General features: G+C 38.2%; 1 pseudogene across 1 annotated transcript; it reads right to left on the reverse strand.

The window, feature by feature from the left end:
• Positions 1-1,084: 1,084 nt before the first annotated feature.
• LOC307056290 (nucleoside diphosphate kinase 6-like) lies at positions 1,085-1,824 on the reverse strand (annotated as a pseudogene). Its single transcript has one exon. The product of its transcript is annotated as a nucleoside diphosphate kinase 6-like (transcript).
• Positions 1,825-8,361: the final 6,537 nt, after the last annotated feature.

Consider the following 8,361-nt stretch of genomic DNA (forward strand, 5'->3'; position numbering starts at 1 on the left):
TTAAACAATGAGCAGTAAATATGGGTGACTCACTGACCAAGTTCTTATGAATATTGAAAAGTAAATGGTTTCCAGTTGGTCCAGATAAAATCTGTAGTAGATGATAGACAGAGAATGGGTGACCACTGGGATTCTCAGGATTGATTCAGTTAGGTTTAATGTGGCCATCAACTAAAAGCTTGTTTAATAGTAATTTCCCACAGGAAGATTTTCTATTTTGGGGTTTTTTTCTCCAAATCATATTTATTATTTTTTCTCTGATTATTAAAAAAAACTATAGGAAAACTAAAAAGTACTAAACAGCACAAAGAAAAAATATATATATAATTAATATAGTAAATGTATATGTATTTATGAATATAGCTGCTTTGTTTCTTTAAGATAAATTCTTAGATGTGAACTTTTTGGATGTAAAGTGTGGGTCATATTTTAAACACTTGGTAAAAACCTACAAATTCCCTTGTTGAATGGCCAGAGGACATGAATTTTAAAATGACAGACTGGAAATGCAAATAGCTAATAAGCCCAGGACTTTATTAGTAATTAAATTAACTTAAGGGACATATCATTTTTAACTATTGAAATAGAAGCTTTTCATTCATGCGATTTCTTTTTTTTTTTTTTTTGTACTTCAGGACAGGTTTAATTACTCCAGTTAAAGATAGAGAGATAGCACCTAGAGTAGTGCTCCCCGCCTTGAGGATTCAGTAGAACACTGACTTTCATTAAGGAAAATAGACCAAATATTGCTAATACAGAGCCACTGAGTTTTTCAGGCAAGTCAATTAGGAAAGCTCCTCCTTGAAAACGGATGAATAGTTCTCAGAAAAAAGAGGAGCCATTATTCCTCTGAACCACCCATGGACATTCCAGAGAAGAGGCAGATAGAGAGTTAGATTCTAGAAGAGATGGCAGCAAGGAGCTAGGCCCTTACGCAGGTGGCGGTGGCCAGCAGAGATGGTGCAATAAGCCCCAGGCCTCCCTGGTCCTAGGAGAACGCTCTGGACCAGAGCTCTGCGAGAAAAGGCCGGGTAATGCCACCAGTCCTCACAGACAGACAGGCCTCCTCTGGACGGTAGCACAGCTAAGGTTCCTCTTCTTTATACCAGCACTGTTCACTGAAGTCAAGGGAAAAGGTTGCAATCTCGCTAGTGGCTGAAACCACAGTCTGAGCCATGGGTTGTGTTACAGATGTTGGTGAGGCCAAAACTCCCACGAATTGAATCTGGGGCCACGTGGCATGCTCAAAACACTCTGGTGGGTCCCATCCAGAGGTCCCATCTGGGTCCTCCAGATCTAGATGGCATCCTTGTGGGGGAGGATTTAGGCTCAGATTGGCCCACTGGTCATGAACTCCACCAGCTGCTGAGAGAAAAAATGCCCTCCACGTTCTTGGTACAACTTCTGGCAATCTTCCTTTCTCCACGGAAATTCTCTCATTCGTACAATGAGGAACTTGTTGCTCTGAATCTGCTGATGAACAGCCTCCAGAATCAGTGGGTGAACAACTGCAGGCTTGATCAGGGCCAGAGTGAGGTGGAGAGCATGAGGGCTCCGCAAGATCGAGGTCATCTGTCTCCTGCCATCAGCCTGATAAGAGACCCATCAGGGCTGCACTCCCCACCCTTCCTACTCTGGAGGCCTCATTCATTCGATATTGAGTGCCAACGATGCATAGGACACTGAGCAAAGGCAAAAAACAAAAAACAAAAGCAAACAAAAAGCAAAAAAAAAAAAAAAAAACCCAAATAACAACAACCCACAATAGACATGACCTCATGGGACATTTAGTCTAAAATACATATACCATTTATTGAATTCTGTTTGCCAGGACTGTGCTAAGCACTTTATAAACATTACATCTAATCACCACAAAATTCTATGTGGTAGTTATTGCTGAATGAGGAAACAGATGTTCAGAGACTGACTCATATGTCACATGGCTACACAGGCTGAGGATTGAATCTCAACCTTGACTGACTCCAAAGAGCTCACCATTAGCTTCTGGATGAAGAGGATTCTTTCAGAATGCATTTCAAAAAATCAATTCAATGACTGGGTGTTGGTTAGGGCGCAGGGAAGTGGTGTTCTCATGTTGCTCATGGGAGTATAAACGGATATATCTTTTCTGCAAAGCAATCTGGTAAAATTACCATAAGCCTTAAAGAGTTTTCATCTTTATGTGAAATTCCATTTTTTGCACTCTACCCCAAGGAGAGAATCAGAAATGTGATCAAAGATTTATGTACAGACATATCTCAGAAATATTGCAGATTCAGCTCCAGACCACTGCAATAAAACAAATATCATAATAAAGTGAGTCACATGAATTTTTTGTTTTCCCAGTGCACGTAAAAGTTATGTTTACACTATACTGTGGTCTATTAAGTGTGCAATAGCATTATGTCTAAAAAAGAGTACATTCCTTCATTTTAAAATACTTTATTGTTAAAAAATGCTAACCATCATCTGTGCCTTCAGCAAGTCATTAATCTTTTTTCTGGTGGAGGGTCTTGCCTCGATGTTGAAGGCTGCTGACTGATCAGGTGGTGGCTGCAGAAGGGTGGGGTGACTGTGGTAATTTCTTAAAATAAGACGACAATGAATTTTGCCCCATTGATTGACTCTTCCTTTCAGGAACAATTTCTTTTTAGCATGCAATACTGTTTGATGGCATTTAGCCCACATAGAACTTCTTTCAAAATTAGAGTCAATCCTTTCAAACCCTGATGCTGCTTTATCAACTAAGCTGATTTAATATTCTAAATCCTGTGTTGTCATTTCAACAATCTTTCCAGCATCTTCACCGGAAGTAGATTCCATCTCAAAACACTTTCTTTGCTCACCCATAGGAAGCAACTCCTCATCCATTAAAGTTGTATCATGAGATTGCAGCAGTTCAGTCACATCTTCAGGCTCCACTTCTAGTTGTCTTGCTATTTCCAACACATCTGTGGTTACATCTGCCACCAAAGTCCTGAATCCCTCAAAGTCATCCATGAAGGTTGGAACCAACTTCTTCCAAACTCCTGTTAATGTTGATATTTTGTCTTCTTCCCATGCATCATGAATGTTCTCAATGGCATCTAGGATGGTGTATCCTTTGCAGAAGGTTTTCAATTGACTTTGCCTAGATCCATCAGAGGAATCACTATCTATGCAGCTGTAGTTTTACAAAATGTGTTTCTTAAGTAATAAGACTTGAAAGTCAAAATTACTCCTTGATCCATGGGCTGCAGAATGGATGTTGTGTTAGCAGCATGAAAACAACACTTATCTCTTTGTACATCTTTGTCAGAGCTCTTGAGTGGCCAGGTGCATTGTCAATGAGCAGTAATCTTTTTTTCTAAGCAGTAGATCTCAACAGTAGGCTTAAAACATTCAGTAAACCATGTTGTAAACAAATGTGCTGTCATCCAGGCCTTGTTCTTCCATTTCTAGAGCACAGGCAGAGTAGATTTAGCATAATTCTTAAGGACCCTAGGATTTTTGGAATGGTAAATGAGCACTGACTTCACCTTCAAGTCGCCAGCTGCATTAGTGCCTAACAGAGAGTCAGCCTGCCCTTTGAAGCTTTAAAGCCAGGCATTGTCTTTTCCTGTCTAGCTATGAAAGCCCTAGATGGCATCTCCTTCCAATATTAGGCTGTTTCATCTACATTGAAAATCTGCTATTTAGTGGAGCCGCCTTCAGTAATTCCCTTAGCTAGATCTTATGGATAACTTGCTGCTGCTTCTACATCAGCACTTGCTGCTTCACCTTGTACTTTTATATTATGGAGATGACTTCTTTCCTTAAACCTCATGAACCAACCTCTGCTATCAGACTTTTCTTCTACAGCTTCCTCACATCTCTCAGCCTTCAGAGAATTGAAAAGAGTTAGGCCTTGCTCTGGATTAGGCTTTGGCTTAAGAGAATGTGGGAGCTGGTTTGATCTTCTATCCAGACCACTAAAACGTTCTCCATATCAGCAATAGGCTGTTTCTCTTATCATCTGTGTGTTCACTGGAGAAGCACTTTTAATTTCCTTCAAGAACTTTTCCTTGCAGTCACCACTTAGCTAACAGTTTGGTGCAGGAGGCCTAGCTTTCAGTCTATCTTGGCTTTCAACACACCTCCCTCACTAAGCTTAATTATTTCTAGCTTTTAATTTAAAGAAAGATGTGTGACTCTTCCCTGCACTTGAACACTTAGAGGCCACTTTAGGGTTATTAATTGGCCTAAATTCAATATTGTTGTATCTTAGGGAATAGGGAGGCCTGAGGAGAGGCAGAGAGATGGGGAATAGCTGGTTGGTGGAGCAGTCAGGACGTGCATATTTATCAATAAAGTTTGCCGTCTTATGTGGGCATGGTTTGCAGCACCCCAAAACAACGACAATAGTAACATCAAAGATCACTGATCACAGATCACCATAAAAAGTGTAATAACAATGAAAAAGTTTGAAATGTTGTGAGAGTTACCAAAATGTAACACAGAGACAGAAAGTGAGCAAATGTTTTTGGAAAAACAGGCGCCGATAGACTTGCTTGACACAGCATTGCTACAAACCTTCAGTTTGTAAAAAACACAGTATCTGCAAAGTGCAATAAAAGAAATGCAATAAAATGAGGTATGCTTGTACAACAGCTTGAATATTTGATAATAAAAAATGAGTATATATATATATATAATATACTCTATATAATATACTCTAACAATACATATTATTATAATTTATAATAATATATGTAAATATGTAGAGAGTATATATACAATTATATATTATTTAATATATCAAATTAAATGACATAGTGATATAATGTCTGGAATTTGCTCCAAAATAATCTGGACCAGGGGAGGAAAAATAGATTGAACCTGGGTGATGGATACATTTAAGTTTATTATATCATATTTCTATATAAAAAGGCTTAAGTTATTTATAATAAAAGATGATTCCATCAAGCATTATTTATTACAGTGAAAAATATACCATGAGACAAAATATACAGCCGTTAAAAGGGATTTTCTTTGTTTTTTTTCTTTTGGTTTTTTTTTGTTTTGCTTTATAACAAATTTAATCAGTTATACATATACATATGTTCCCATATCCCCTCCCTTTTGCGTCTCCCTCCCACCCTCCCTATCCCACCCCTCCAGGCGGTCACAAAGTACGGAGCTGATCTCCTGTGCTATGCGGCTGCTTCCCACTAGCTATCTACTTTACGTTTGGTAGTGTATATATGTCCATGCCGCTCTTTCACTTTGTCACAGCTTACCCTTCCCCCTCCCCATATCCTCAAGTCCATTCTCTAGTAGGTCTGTCTCTTTATTCCTGTCTTACCCCTATGTTCTTCATGACATTTTTTTTTTCTTAAATTCCATATATATGTGTCAGCATACAGTATTTGTCTTTCTCTTTCTGACTTACTTCACTCTGTATAACAGACGCTAGGTCCATCCACCTCATTACAAATAGCTCAATTTCATTTCTTTTTATGGCTGAGTAATATTCCATTGTATATATGTGCCACATCTTCTTTACCCATTCATCCAATGATGGACACTTAGGTTGTTTCCATCTCTGGGCTATTGTAAATAGGGCTGCTATGAACATTTTGGTACATGTCTCTTTTTGAATTATGGTTTTCTCAGGGTATATGCCCAGTAGTGGGATTGCTGGGTCATATGGTAGTTCTATTTTTAGTTTTTTAAGGAACCTCCATACCGTTCTCCATAGTGGCTGTACCAATTCACATTCCCACCAGCAGTGCAAGAGTGTTCCCTTTTCTCCACACCCTCTCCAGCATTTATTGTTTCTAGATTTTTTGATGATGGCCACTCTGACTGGTGTGAGATGATATCTCATTGTAGTTTTGATTTGCATTTCTCTAATGAGTAAAGATGTTGAGCATCCTTTCATGTGTTTGTTGGCAGTCTGTATATCTTCTGTGGAGAAATGTCTATTTAGGTCTTCTGCCCATTTTTGGATTGGGCTGTTTGTTTTTTTGTTATTGAGCTGCATGAGCTGCTTATAAATTTTGGAGATTAATCCTTTGTCAGTTGCTTCATTTGCAAATATTTTCTCCCATTCTGAGGGTTGTCTTTTGGTCTTGTTTATGGTTTCCTTTGCTGTGCAAAAGCTTTGAAGTTTCATTAGGTCCCATGTGTTTATTTTTGTCTTTATTTCCATTTCTCTAGGAGGTGGGTCAAAAAGGATCTTGCTGTGATTTATGTCATAGAGTGTTCTGCCTATGTTTTCCTCTAAGAGTTTGATAGTGTCTGGCCTTACATTTAGGCCTTTAATCCATTTTGAGCTTATTTTTGTGTATGGTGTTAGGGAGTGATCTAATCTCATACTTTTACATGTCCCTATCCAGTTTTCCCAGCACCACTTATTGAAGAGACTGTCCTTTCTCCACTGTACGTTCCTGCCTCCTTTATCAAAGATTAGGTGACCATATGTCCGTGGGTTTATCTCGGGGCTTTCTATCCTGTTCCATTGGTCTATCTTTCTGTTTTTGTGCCAGTACCATACTGTCTTAATTACTGTAGCTTTGTAGTATAGTCTGAAGTCAGGGAGCCTGATTCCTCCAGCTCCATTTTTCGTTCTCAAGATTGCTTTGGCTATTCGGGGTCTTTTGTGTTTCCATACAAATTGTGAAATTTTTTGCTCTAGTTCTGTGAAAAATGCCAGTGGGAGTTTGATAGGGATTGCATTGAATCTGTAGATTGCTTTGGGTAGTAGAGTCATTTTCACAATGTTGATTCCTCCAATCCAAGAACATGGTACATCTCTCCATCTATTTGTATCATCTCTAATTTCTTTCATCAGTGTCTTATAATTTTCTGCATACAGGTCTTTTGTCTCCTTAGGTAGGTTTATTCCTATATATTTTATTCTTTTTGTTGCAATGGTAAATGGGAGTGTTTCCTTGATTTCACTTTCAGATTTTTCATCATTAGTATATAGGAATGCCAGAGATTTCTGTGCATTAATTTTGTATCCTGCAACTTTACCAAATTCATTGATTAGCTCTAGTAGTTTTCTGGTAGCATCTTTAGGATTCTCTATGTATAGTATCATGTCATCTGCAAACAGTGACAGCTTTACTTCTTCTTTTCCAATTTGGATTCCTTTTATTTCCTTTTCTTCTCTGATTGCTGTGGCTAAAACTTCCAAAACTATGTTGAATAAGAGTGGTGAGAGTGGGCAACCTTGTCTTGTTCCTGATCTTAGTGGAAATGGTTTCACTTTTTCACCATTGAGGACGATGCTGGCTGTGGGTTTGTCATATATGGCCTTTATTATGTTGAGGAAAGTTCCCTCTATGCCTACTTTCTGCAGGGTTTTTATCATAAATGGGTGTTGAATTTTGTCGAAAGCTTTCTCTGCATCTATTGAGATGATCATATGGTTTTTCTCCTTCAATTTGTTAATATGGTGTATCACGTTGATTGATTTGCGTATATTGAAGAATCCTTGCATTCCTGGAATAAACCCCACTTGATCATGGTGTATGATCCTTTTAATGTGCTGTTGGATTCTGTTTGCTAGTATTTTGTTGAGGATTTTTGCATCTATGTTCATCAGTGATATTGGCCTGTAGTTTTCTTTCTTTGTGACATCCTTGTCTGGTTTTGGTATCAAGGTGATGGTGGCCTCGTAGAATGAGTTTCGGAGTGTTCCTCCCTCTGCTATATTTTGGAAGAGTTTGAGAAGGATAGGTGTTAGCTCTTCTCTAAATGCTTGATAGAATTCGCCTGTGAAGCCATCTGGTCCTGGACTTTTGTTTGTTGGAAGATTTTTTATCACAGTTTCAATTTCAGTGCTTGTGATTGGTCTGTTCATATTTTCTATTTCTTCCTGATTCAGTCTTGGCAGGTTGTGCATTTCTAAGAATTTGTCCATTTTTTCCAGGTTGTCCATTTTATTGGCATAGAGTTGCTTATAGTAATCTCTTATGATCTTTTGTATTTCTGCAGTGTCAGTAGTTACTTCTCCTTTTTCATTTCTAATTCTATTGATCTGAGTCTTCTCCCTTTTTTTCTTGATGAGTCTGGCTAATGGTTTATCAATTTTGTTTATCTTCTCAATGAACCAGCTTTTTGTTTTATTGATCTTTGCTATCGTTTCCTTCATTTCTTTTTCATTTATTTCTGATCTGATTTTTATGATTTCTTTCCTTCTGCTAACTTTGGGATGTTTTTGTTCTTCTTTCTCTAATTGCTTTAGGTGCAAGGTTAGGTTGTTTATTCGAGATGTTTCCTGTTTCTTAAGGTGGGATTGTATTGCTATAAACTTCCCTCTTAGAATTGCTTTTGCTGCATCCCATAGGTTTTGGGTCGTCGTGTCTCCATTGTCATTTGTTTCTAGGTATT

This window comes from Hyperoodon ampullatus, assembly GCF_949752795.1.
Source record: "Hyperoodon ampullatus genome assembly, chromosome: 7".
In the NCBI taxonomy this organism is placed as follows: Eukaryota; Metazoa; Chordata; class Mammalia; order Artiodactyla; family Ziphiidae; genus Hyperoodon; species Hyperoodon ampullatus.